At 37.3% G+C, this 12,064-nt stretch overlaps 1 pseudogene; it reads right to left on the bottom strand.

Annotated features, from left to right (window-relative positions):
- Positions 1-3,795: 3,795 nt before the first annotated feature.
- Positions 3,796-8,738, bottom strand: LOC150039753 (vomeronasal type-2 receptor 116-like; annotated as a pseudogene).
- Positions 8,739-12,064: the final 3,326 nt, after the last annotated feature.

Below are 12,064 nucleotides of genomic sequence, written 5' to 3' on the forward strand. Positions count from 1 at the left end.
CATAACTACAATGTTTGAGACAAGTGCAATCTATTTGCATTACCGTCCTTACTACTGCATTATGACCAATTTCCTACCAAAGTTCCTTCTATTTTAAAGAGCCTTTTCATGTCTCTCTTCAAGGAAGTCAGTGTTTCAGCTTTGCTATCAAATTGGGGTAAGGAGAGAAAATACAGGCCATATGTTCATTTCAAACTACAGGGAGAAGAATTGAGGCAAAATAATGAGCTTATGAAAGACTAAGAGTATGTCTTGTACGATTCTGATAGAATTATGCTACAATGTAGTATTTTTTCCACATTATAAATGTGATTGCTAATTTCATTTTACTTGGCTACTTAAATTTCCTATTTCAAAGAATTTTGTTTGATCTTTATCTGAAAAAGATCCTTGCTTGTCATATTTTTTCTTTTAATCAAGAGAAGACTAGGAATGTGAAGGCCAATAGGATCCAAGGATTGTCATATGAACTCAAATGTGAAAGACTTAGTGAAAGATTTGCCCCACCCTAGATGATGCCTGAAAGTCCACTTCAAGTGTTCCTATCTGTGTGTGTGTGTGTGTGTGTGTGTGTGTGTGTTTGTGTAGATGTGTGTAGCGGTCATTGGGCCTGGGTCCTGTCTCTGAGCATTTGCATTCTGAGGTTATGATTCTGCCACCTGTGCCACAGCTCCACTTGTAGTTTGGGGAGTGGTGATGGTGAATTGTACTTGAGGGTCTCATGGACTTTCCTGCCTAAACTGGCTCTATGATCCTCAGATCTCAGCCTCCTCAGTAGACAGGATAATAGATAAATCTTGTTTTTATCCCCAGTATATTTGCTGTGAATTGTATTTGATCTTGGTTTTCTGCATCTAAAAGAGTTGTTCCTTTTTTCTTTACTTTTTCTTGTATGTTTGAGAAGATACTTTCTATATCCTTTCAGCAGGAATTATAATGTTAAAGTATGTGACATCATTCAACCATGATGGTAATGGAGTTTCACTCTCATTTTGTGAAAATAAGGTGATCAGAAGCTTGTGGACATCATCCTGATGAAAGGAGACTCAATCCAGCCATACATCTGCCCTTTTCTGTGAATGTATAAATGCATAAAATACTATGTGTATTAAAGATGTACTTCCGCGAAATATTTGCTACCCCTGTGAGTGGCCTTCACATCTTATTAATTTCCATTTCAGGGAGTAGAAAGCCTTTACATGCCCTCTCGAATTTTTTGCCAGACTTGAGGCCTGAATTCAGGTCCTGAGTGCTGTCCTTGGGCTTTCTCAAGGCTAGAACTCTACCACTTGTGCCACAGCACCATTTCTGGCATATTTTGTGTATGTGGTACCGAGGAATCACACCCAGGTCTTTGTGTATGCTAGGCAAGCATTTTAACACTAGGCCAAACTCTTGGCCTGTCTGCTTGATTTGTATGCTTATTATCACTATTGTGAACACCACAGCTTCTATCTACAATGGGTGTAACATTTGCACACCATGGATGGGATGTCTCTTTTTCCTTACTCAGATTTGATAACCTGCTCTCCTTCCTGATGGTGAACATACACTCTGACTTCTGCACAGTTGATTCTGGGGAGTTTGTATATTGTGATAATTTGTAACTGGATTGCTATTGAATGTGTAAGCAGTGTTTAACTCAACAATAACAAACCCACCCTGTTGATAAAATTAAGAAGAAATAAAAAAATGAGCTTCAAAGAAACAAAGAGTTTCTCAATCTCTTATAAAATATTAACAATTTAGAAGTATTTGCTCAGTACTATCCCTTTTAAAACGAATATAAGCACAGTGTTATTTTTAGCCAATACATTGTTATACTTCCAATTTAAAACTAAAGTAGTAGAAGTCCACTCTCAGTAAGTGATTGTCAGTACATAATCACTCACTTATAAGAAACATAAATTTAAAAAGGTAAAATAAAAATGAACAGGAAGGATGGCCATTATGTGACACTATGTCTTAAATAGTTATGTTTCTTTAAACATGTACACAGCCCAATAATTCAGTCTATTTAAAATAATGAATAATGCATTTCAGGAAAAGAAGGTAATAGAAATGTAGCATTGTAATAATCATCAGATAACCGAGTACATATCTAATATATGTATGTTCAGTATTTTAAGAATAATTAAAAAGAGATTTGTAATAGAACAAAACCTAGATACATAAGGCCCTATAGTATGACACTAAATGAAAGGAACTCTGGAATGTAGAAATAAAGGCATATAATGAGTGATTGTTTCCTTAATGTACTATGTTATCTCTCATCTCTTTTGCTGTCCCTTGGTTATCTCATATTTTTACACTATCTCACTTTGTTATCTGATATATTGGATATATATGTATTTGGTTATTTGAAATTGGATAGGGAAGGGGGGAAAACAAGATGAGGGGTTGTGGTGGTGGGAAGGGAAATGGGGACCAAGACATGAGAAAGGGTATCAATGTATGTGAATTAATGCACTTTGCACCTTCTATCTGGTGAATGTAATATAACCCTTCTATTAATTATAATAAAAGTATAGGAAAAATAATTACACAAGGATATGTTGAAAAGCATATCCAGCAATGTATAAGCAAACTTAGGAATCTATATTTTTCTTCAGCTATTGCTTCATAAATCTAATACATTGTGAAATACATTAGAAGTATATTTTTTGTAGGATATATAAGCAATACTGACATTCTAAAACAATATAGAAAAAGAAGCCTTATAGAAAACTATATAGAAGAAATAGGAGGAGGAAAAAGAGGGAAAAAAAGAGAGATGGAAGGGAGGATGGGGAAGGTAGATTGATTCAAACAAACAGATTTATAAATACTGCAAAAAGAAGATGTTGGAATAGGAAGTATTAAATAAACTGCAGCAATGAGTATAAGAAGTCATGGAACATGGTAATAGGAAAATATCATCGAAATGTATTTGAGGACTAAGCAACATATTGATATGAATGCAAGAAGTTAATGTACTTTAAAATTTAGTTCCTAGGCACTCAAAGAGCTGGGATCAGATTAACATAGTTGGAAACCAACCTGGACAAGAAAGCTCATGAGAATGTTATCTTCAGTTAACCAGCAAAGAGCCAACAGTGAAGCTATGGCTTAAGAGGTAAAGCACTTAGATTTGAACAAAAATACTCAGTGACAGTACCCAAACTTTAAGTTGAAGCCCCAGAACTGACACAAAATAACAAATTTTAGACAAGTTATTAATAAAGCAATATAAGAAAACAAGTCAGAAGTGAAAATATATTAGTGAAGCTGGTTGTGGTGGCTTATGCCTATAATCCTAGCTACTCAGGAGGGTGAGATCTGAGGATCAAGCTTCAAAGCAGCCCGGAAACAAAAGGACCTGAGACTCTTATCTCCAATTAAACTCTAGAAAATGGGAAGTGGGACTTGGATAAGGGGAATGTGGTATACTAGAGCTGTAGAGCTCAAGGACAGTGGCCAGTCAGAGGTCAATATTAAACACGCACATGCACACACACACACACACACACACATACACACACACACCCACAAACACACACTCACATACACACAAAATATAATAGAGAAGATAAAAGGAGATGGAAGGTTAAATAAAGAGAAAATAGAAAGAACCCAAAAATTCAGACTAAAAATCAAATTTACCTGGCTGTGGCTACTACTTGTGACTGTACCATTACCAGAGAAATGAATGTCACTCATATGTTGAAGTGATTCCAAGAACACAAATGAGTATATTTGGTCAAATATTTAAATTTCAGCTTAAGATGGCCTATTTATTTGAAGATCTCTTCTGTCCTAGAAGTCATGCAGAGAATTTCTATCTGGCCTTAACAAAATGATGTGCACTTGGGGGCAAAGATTCAGCCCAGAAGCCCAGCACTGGAGGGCAAGATACAGAAGACCTCTACAGCCACCATGACTTTCCCTATGGCACTGTGGTAAATAGGCAGGAAAGTGAGCCAGACACTATAGATCAACAGCTTTCTGAAGGTGAGGAACTTGACTTCATTGAAGGTGTTAGGCAGGTTCCTGGTAAAGAAAGCCACAGTGAAGCTGGCCAAGTCCATGGAGCCAGGTATCCCAAGACACAATAGAAAGCAGTGAGGGAGTCCTTGCCACATAACGTGATGAGGTGACCATGTTCAGAGTATGCATCTGTGTGAATGAAGGGAGGAGAGGTTCCCAGCCAAATCCCATAGAGAGGCACCTAGATCAGGGTGCAGATGGGAGTTATGAAGTTAGGAGCCCTTGATACCAGTAGCAACCTCATCCTTCTTGCTGGAAGAGTGACCTTGAAGGCCAGAAGAACAGTTACAGTTTTGGCCTAGACAGCAGAAACAGCTACAGTGAACACAATTCCAAATATAGTTTGGTGTAGAATGCAGGTGACTGTGTTGGGATGGCTATAAAGAGCAAGGGACAGAGAAAGCAGAAGATGAAGGAGATGAGCAGGATGAAGCTGAGAGCCTGGTCATTAGCCTTGACAATGGAAGTGTTCTTATATTTCACAAACACCCCAAGAACAACTGCTGTGAGTGTAGATAAAGAGCCATGCAAGCCAAGGCCACCCCCAAGGGTTCTCCATAAGGAAGGAAACTTGCAGCTCTTAGGAAGCACTGATTCCTCTCTGTGTTGGCATACTGTGTTGGCATACTATGTTGGCATTTCACACACTGCTCCAAATCTCATAAGAAAAACATATTCTCATTAGTCCCTTTTCAGTACATAAAAAGCAAATATTCTGACATGTGAAAATTTAGTAGCATAAAGTAAATATTACCAGATATGCTCAGTATTACTTTTATGCATTCTTCATGTTCTTACAGGAATACTTACATTCTCATATTTTAGTCTGAGTGAAACTCTTAATTGCCAATGATGATTGTTCATATTATTTATTGCCATTTTTAATACCCTACAAATTATTTCATTTCTTCTTCATGCTGACAAAACTCTCAGACTTATGTACACAAGTCCAACCCTCATTCAAAATTTTATATTTGGGGGCCAGGAGTGTTGCCTAGTGGAATAGTGCCTGCCAAATATGCATTAAGCTCCGGGATTGATTCCTTAGGACCACATACACAGAAAATGATGGAAGTGGTGCTGTGGCTAACGTGGTAGAAAACTAGCCTTCTGAAACTCAAGGACACTGCCCAGTCCATGAGTTCAAGGGCCAGCACTTGCAAAAAAGAAACATTTGTGGAGTAACTTTGCAAGTACCTGTATGTCTCTGAAGCACACTGTGGTCCTTCCTTTTAGTTGGTATGTTTGTTTGTTCTATTCATCTCTACGGGAAGAGATAATCAAATTACTCTTTGAAGATATAAAGTCATGCTATACACAATACTTGTGGCAGATTCTGATCCTTTTTTTAATTTTTTTTCCTTCCTGAGGTCTGAACCCAGGGCCTGAGCACTGTCCTTGGGCTTTCCTTAAGGCTGGAGCTCTACCATTTGAGCCACAGCACCAGTTCCAGCCTTTCTATGTGTGTGGTACCAAGGAATTGAACCTGGGTCTTTGTGCATGGTAGGCAAACACTCTACCACTAGGCCAAACAGCCGACCCTGTGTCTGATCCTTAAATCAACCCAACCCAGAGCACTTGCTCTGCTTCCCCAAGATTTCTAAGTAATAGGAAGTAAAAATGTGCAAAAATCTGTGTTTTCTTTGTAGTTCAAAGGTAATATTGAAGATATAGATCTTGTTCTTAAAAATTCTTTGCATGTAATGGGATAGAAGTTAAAGTTACAGTACTGAGTAGTTGAGTAAACATATATACAGCAGACCAGAAAAAATGCTACATGTAAATCAGAGCCCAAGTCCTTTTTCCCCCCGAAGAGAAGTAGCAACCACTGTCACAATTAAATTACTAAGTGAAGGAGGAAGAATTTGAATCTGCAATTCTGCATTTGTAATGACTTGCATGGATGAGGATACTAGGAGCCAGTATGAATTTCCCCGTAAGACATGAGCTTACCTGTTCCATTAGCAATCTCATTGTCTTGGCAAGTTGTGCAAGAAAAGCAACAGCAGCCTGTCCCTCCTGAGGAGATTTTCTGAATCCAGGACCACAACTCTCACAGCAGACAGAGTGAGTAGGCTGAAGAAACCCCGATATGTGTCAGTAACTGCTCAGAATTTTACATAATACTACAAAAATACATCATTTTAACATAATGTTCCATTAAGCATATTATTTCTTTTTTATTACCAATCATGGGGCTTGGATTCAGGGTCTGGGCACTATCCTTGAACTTTCTCAATGCTAGTGTTCTGGCACGTGAGCACCACTTCTGGCTTTTTCTGTGTATGTGGTAACTAAGGAATCAAACCCAGGGCTTCATGCATGCTAGGCAACCACTCTACCACTAGGCCAAGCCATAATATCGTCTTACTTTCTACTGGCCATGATGTGAGAATCTTCTCACACAAGCTCATTCAAGGATTCCTTGAAGATGTTTACAATAGTAGACCAACCAACCACTGAATGACGCCTCCACAGATTGTAGCAAAGTAAACATTTCAACCACATGAAGTGATTCCTGTGTTACTTTGAGAAAGTGTTAAAAAAACTTGCTAAGAAATACGGGACTTGTATTTTATGATGCTATTCTGAATCATTGCTACTCTACACAATCAGTGTTAATGTCTACTTTTTGATACTGGTCCTGTGGTTTGATCTCACGATATGTGCATTGACCTTGGGCTTTTTTTCCAGTCCTCAGGCATGAACTAAGGGCCTAGGCGCTTTCTTTATTCCAAAGCACCACTTCCAGGTTTTTTCTGTTTATGTGGTACTGAGAAATTGAACCCAGGTGTTCATGAATGCTAGGCAAGCAAATCAAACTCTATGCCAAATTCCTGGTCCCGGACTGTTTTTCCCATAAGGGTAGCACTCTACCACTTGACCCACAGATCTACTGAAGATTTTGATGGCCAGTTGACATAAGAATCTCAAACAATTTTCTGGCAGGTTAAAGTTCAAACTGAACCGTAATCTTAGATTTGAGGACGGTGGCTTCCTCAGTAGATAGGCATGAGTCACTAGCCCCAGCCCTTCGTTCCTGGTGGTTAAATGAATTTAAGAGTCTCACAAAAGGTCTTAGTTGTACTGCCTTCAAATTTTAGTATTTGTAGCTCACCTACCTAAGCAGAAGTTATTGCAGGAGTATATTGCTTGTATCCAACCAGGTATAAATTTTAAGGTGAAAGCATACAGAGTAGGAGATCTTGACTAACCATACAACAAACAAAGGCCTAATATCTAAAATATATCAAAACCTCAAAAAAATTGAATCACTCCAAAATTAATCTCCAAATAACCATCCTATTAAAAGATGGGCCAAAGATTTAGAGTATTCTCTGAAGAAGAAATAAGAGTGGCCTATAGACACATGAAGAAATGCTCAATGTTTCTGGCCATAAAAGAATTGCAAATCAAAACATCTCTAAGATTCCATCTCACACCAGTTAGAATGGCCAGGATAAAGAAATATAATAACCGATGCTGGTGGGGATGCGGCCAGGATGTATCACTACTACACTATTGTTGGTAGTTCAAATTCATTGAACCATTATGGAAAGCAGTATGGTGGTTTCTCAAAAGACTACACATAGAGCTCCCCTATGACCCAGCAATTCCAATACTTGGCATTACCAAATGGTCCAGAAACAAGGACATACTAAATGCACTAGCACAATGATGCTCATTGCAAGACCATTTTCCACAGCAAATCTATGGAACAAAACTAAATGCCCCTCAGTAGATAATGGGGTCATTAAGATGTCGTATTTATTAACAGTGGAATTCTATGCTGCCATCAGAATGAACGATATAAAGAAATGGAAAGACTTAGCAAAAATCATATTAAGTGAAGTACTTTGGACTGAGAAGAGCATAGCATCAATGGTTTCCGTCATTTTTCGTAATTAATATAAACCTTGAACTCTCTTAGCAGAGGTTTACAATATGGCAAACCCTACATACATAAGGCCACATAGGATGAGGCTAAACGAAAAGACATTCAGGATATGGAAACAAGGACCATAGGAGATGATACTGTTGTTCTTAATGTCCTAAGTTATTTCTCATCTCTTATGTTTTCCCTTGGTTATCTCGTATTGTTACAGTATCTTACCTTGTTATCCATTACATTGCATGTATATTTATTTGTTTATTTGAAATAGAATAGGGAAGGGGGAAAAATTTTGAGGGGAGGGTGAGGCGGGAGGGAAAGGGGGACAAAAGCATGAGAAGGGTATAAATTTTTGTGAAATAATGTACCTTCTATCTGACGAATATAATGTAACCCTTCTATTAATTACAATTTTTAAAATAATGTGAAAGAAGCTTCAGTTAACGCAGAGAACAAGTCACATATTAGCTGTGTTTCGAAGTGATCTGTCAACCATGACTGTGAATGGAAATGCCAGAAATTCTACCAATAAAAATTAGAATGGCCAGGTGCGGTGGCTCACACCTGTCATCGTAACTATCCTGGGGGCTGAGATCTAAGGATCAAAGTTCAAAGGCAGCCCAGGAACGAAAGTCTGTGAGACTCATCTCTAGTTAACTGATAGAAAATTGGAAGTGGCTGTATGGCTCAAGGGTAGTGTGGTTGTCTTGAGCTGAAGAACTCAGTGTCAATGCCCAGACCCAGAATGCAAGCCCCAATGTCCAAAAAAGAGTTAGAATGGCTAAATGTAGCAAAACTCAAGATCAAAGGATACCTTCATGTCAAGAAACAAACTTCAACATCAACGCCCTTCATTGAGTATACGAAAGGGTAGTACATGCAAATGACCTCCAGGATAGTGAAACAAAAGCCATATAATGAATGATTGTTGTCCTTAATGTACTATGATGTCTCTCATCTCCTTTGCTGTCCCTTGGTTATCTCATATTGGTATAGTATTTCACTTTGTTATCTGACATATTGAATTTATTTGTATTTGGATATTTGAAATTTGATAGGGAACGGGGGAAAACCAAGACGGGTGTGGGGTGTGGGGGGGAGGGAAACGGGTACCAAGACATGTGAAAGGGTATCAATGTATGTGAATTAATGCACCTTCTATCTGGCAAATATCATGTAACCCTTTTACTAATTACAATAAAAAAAACATCAATCCTCAGATCTTAACTTCCTAAATGGCTAGGATTACAGATGTGAACCACTGGTGCATGCCTTGTCTGTTGTCTATTCTTCTATGAATAAATCTTATGCAGAAAGCCAAAAAAAAGAAATCTAAAAGAAAGCTGCCGTATCTTAACATTTCACACCCAATAGACTTGAATCAAAGTGACAAAAATGACACAGTTGTAATGTAATGAAAGGATCAAATTTACAAGATGAAATTGCAGTTTGAAACGTGTATTTACTTACACACTATCCAAAATTTGAACTATGTTAATCAGACTTTGAAATAGTCCTCAACCCTATACTAGCTGAAGATTTTATGGAGGGATCATCCAGACAAAATTAAGAGGGAAGAATCAGAGTTCAATTTCCCACTTGATCAGGATAGCCTCATACAGACTCACAGAATATTTTGTTCAACATCTGGATAAAACTTTGCTCATCAACATACTGAGCATTCACCAGGAGAAATTACCATATGGGACACAAAGCAGCCAGATTTTTAAACATAACATGGAAAGTATATTGAGCACACATGCAGACATGCGGTAAGAAAGCCAGAAATTAATGAGGAAAAGATTCACATAGTATGAAAGTTAAATGAATTACTTGTGAACCATAATTAAATAGTAAAATATAGTGAGAAAAGTGTTCAACTAAATTAAATAAACAACTTATGATAGTGAATTGTATTTGAAGACAAATTTCATTAAATAAACTTATCCTTGGAGCAAATGAATATGAAAACCATATATATATAAAACGGAGTGAGAGGAATAACAGGAAACTGTAATCTTTCGTTAAATCAAGCAGACAGATACTGAGCTAAAGAATCTGCACTACATCTCAAGGAACACGAGATTTTTTATACTACTATTTGCTGTTCTTTTTTCCTCTTTTTTTCTGATTTTTTCCTATCTTTTTCTTTGGTTTATTCCCTTTCATCATCGTTTTTCTTTCTCTACTTTATCTTGCATATAAGATGGTCTGATTTGGGGAAGAGAATGTGAAACCCAGAAAGGGCAGGACAAAGGGTGAACCAACTCAGCAGACATTAGATAGTATGGTGGAAACATACTGTACAACTTGGTATGGAGACAAGTCTGAATGGTTAAAACAGAAAATAAAGGAGGGATTTACACTGATCAACAAGAAATATATTCATTATCTGAATTATGTAAGTACTCTGTTCATCATGTACAATAAAAATTTAAAAATTTAAAATAAAATAAAAATAACAGAAAGTAAGAGAACAGACACTGAACTGAAGAATTTACACAGAATCTCAAAAAACTAGAAGTAACAATCTTCAAGTTATTAAAAGGAATGAAATAATCAAGCAGAAAGAGTAGGTCAAAGGATGAGCCAAATCAGTGATATGAGACACTGTATTCGAAGTGAACTTTACAGTTTGATATGGGGAATAGAGTGGAGTTAGGAGATCAAAGAGTGGGAGAAAATGAGGGAAGAGTGACTCAGTTCAAAAAAAGGCACTCCTTACTTGACTTACATAATTTTAAACTCCCTTTATTTCACCTTCATAATAAAATCTAAACAATTAAAACAATAAAGCAGATGGTTTGAAAATGCAGTATCAAGAAAAAAAAGGATTTTGCTTATTTAGGTATACTCTCTTCTTTTTTTGGTAAGGTTTGCTAAGGGTTTGTCAATGTTGTTAATTCTTTCAAAGAACCAACTCCTTGTTTTGTTAATTCTTTCTATAGTTTTTTTGGATTCCAAGTCATTTAATATTGCTTTGATTTCAATAATTTGCTTTCTTCTACTGGGGTTCGGGTTGGTTTGTTGCTCTTTTTCCTGGAGCTTAAGGTGAAACATTAACTTGTTGGTTTGCGATTTTTCCAACTTGTTGTTGTAGGCACTCAGAGCTATAAATTTTCCTCTGAGTCCTGCCTTTGCCGTGTCCCAAAGGAGCTGGTATTTTGTGTGCTCCTTATTGTTAAATTTCATAAACTGTTGGATTTCTGTTCTGATCTCTTCGATGACCCATTGGTGATTCAACAATGTGTTGTTTAATCTCCAGGAGTTACAGGGTTTTCGTTGGTGGAGATGTGTGTTCAGTTCCAATGTGATGCCTTTGTGGTCTGAGAGCATGCAGGGAATAATTTCAGTGTTTCTGAATCTGTGCAGGCTTGTTTTATGGCCTAAGATGTGGTCTATTTTGGAAAATGTTCCATGTGCTGCTGAAAAAAACATATCTTGTGTTGTTATTGGGTGGAATATTCTGCAGATGTTTGTTAGATCTAGTTGGTCTATATAGTTGTTCAAATCTAAGATTTCTCCATTGAGTTTTTGCCTTGTTTATCTGTCCATAGGTGAGAGTGGTGTGTTAAAGTCACCAACAATCACTGTGTTTCGATCTATGTATGGTTTCAGTGAACGTAAAGTTTGCTTGATGAAGTTTGGTGCTCCGGAATTGGGTGTGTAGATATTTAGGATCGTTACGTCTTCCTGGAAGAAAGATCCCTTTACTAGTATGTAGTAACCTTCTTTGAATTTTCTCACTAATTTTAGTTTGAAGTCTATTTTATCTGATATGAGGATGGCAACTCCAGGCTGTTTATGAGGGCTGTTAGCTTGATAGAGTTTATTCCAACCTCTCACTTTCAAAAGGTCTTTGTTTTTTGGGGTAAGATGTGTCGCTTGAAGACAACAGAATGATGGATCTTGCTTTTTGATCCAACTAGACAGTCTATGCCTTTTAATTGGGGAGTTAAGTCCATTGATATTGAGCGTTAGGATTGAGAGATATTTATTAGTTCCTACCATTTTTAAAAGTTTTTATTAGGGCCTGTGTCTTGACAGTTCTTGTGGTACTTAGATGGTATGCTGTTTAGGTGCCATTTCTTTCCCTATATTGCAGTTATTTTGGTTTTCTATGTATAGAACATCTTTGAGTGTTCT

Source organism: Megascapheus bottae, unplaced genomic scaffold (assembly GCF_031878675.1).
Source record: "Megascapheus bottae isolate mThoBot1 unplaced genomic scaffold, mThoBot2.hap1 HAP1_SCAFFOLD_45, whole genome shotgun sequence".
Taxonomy (NCBI): Eukaryota; Metazoa; Chordata; class Mammalia; order Rodentia; family Geomyidae; genus Megascapheus; species Megascapheus bottae.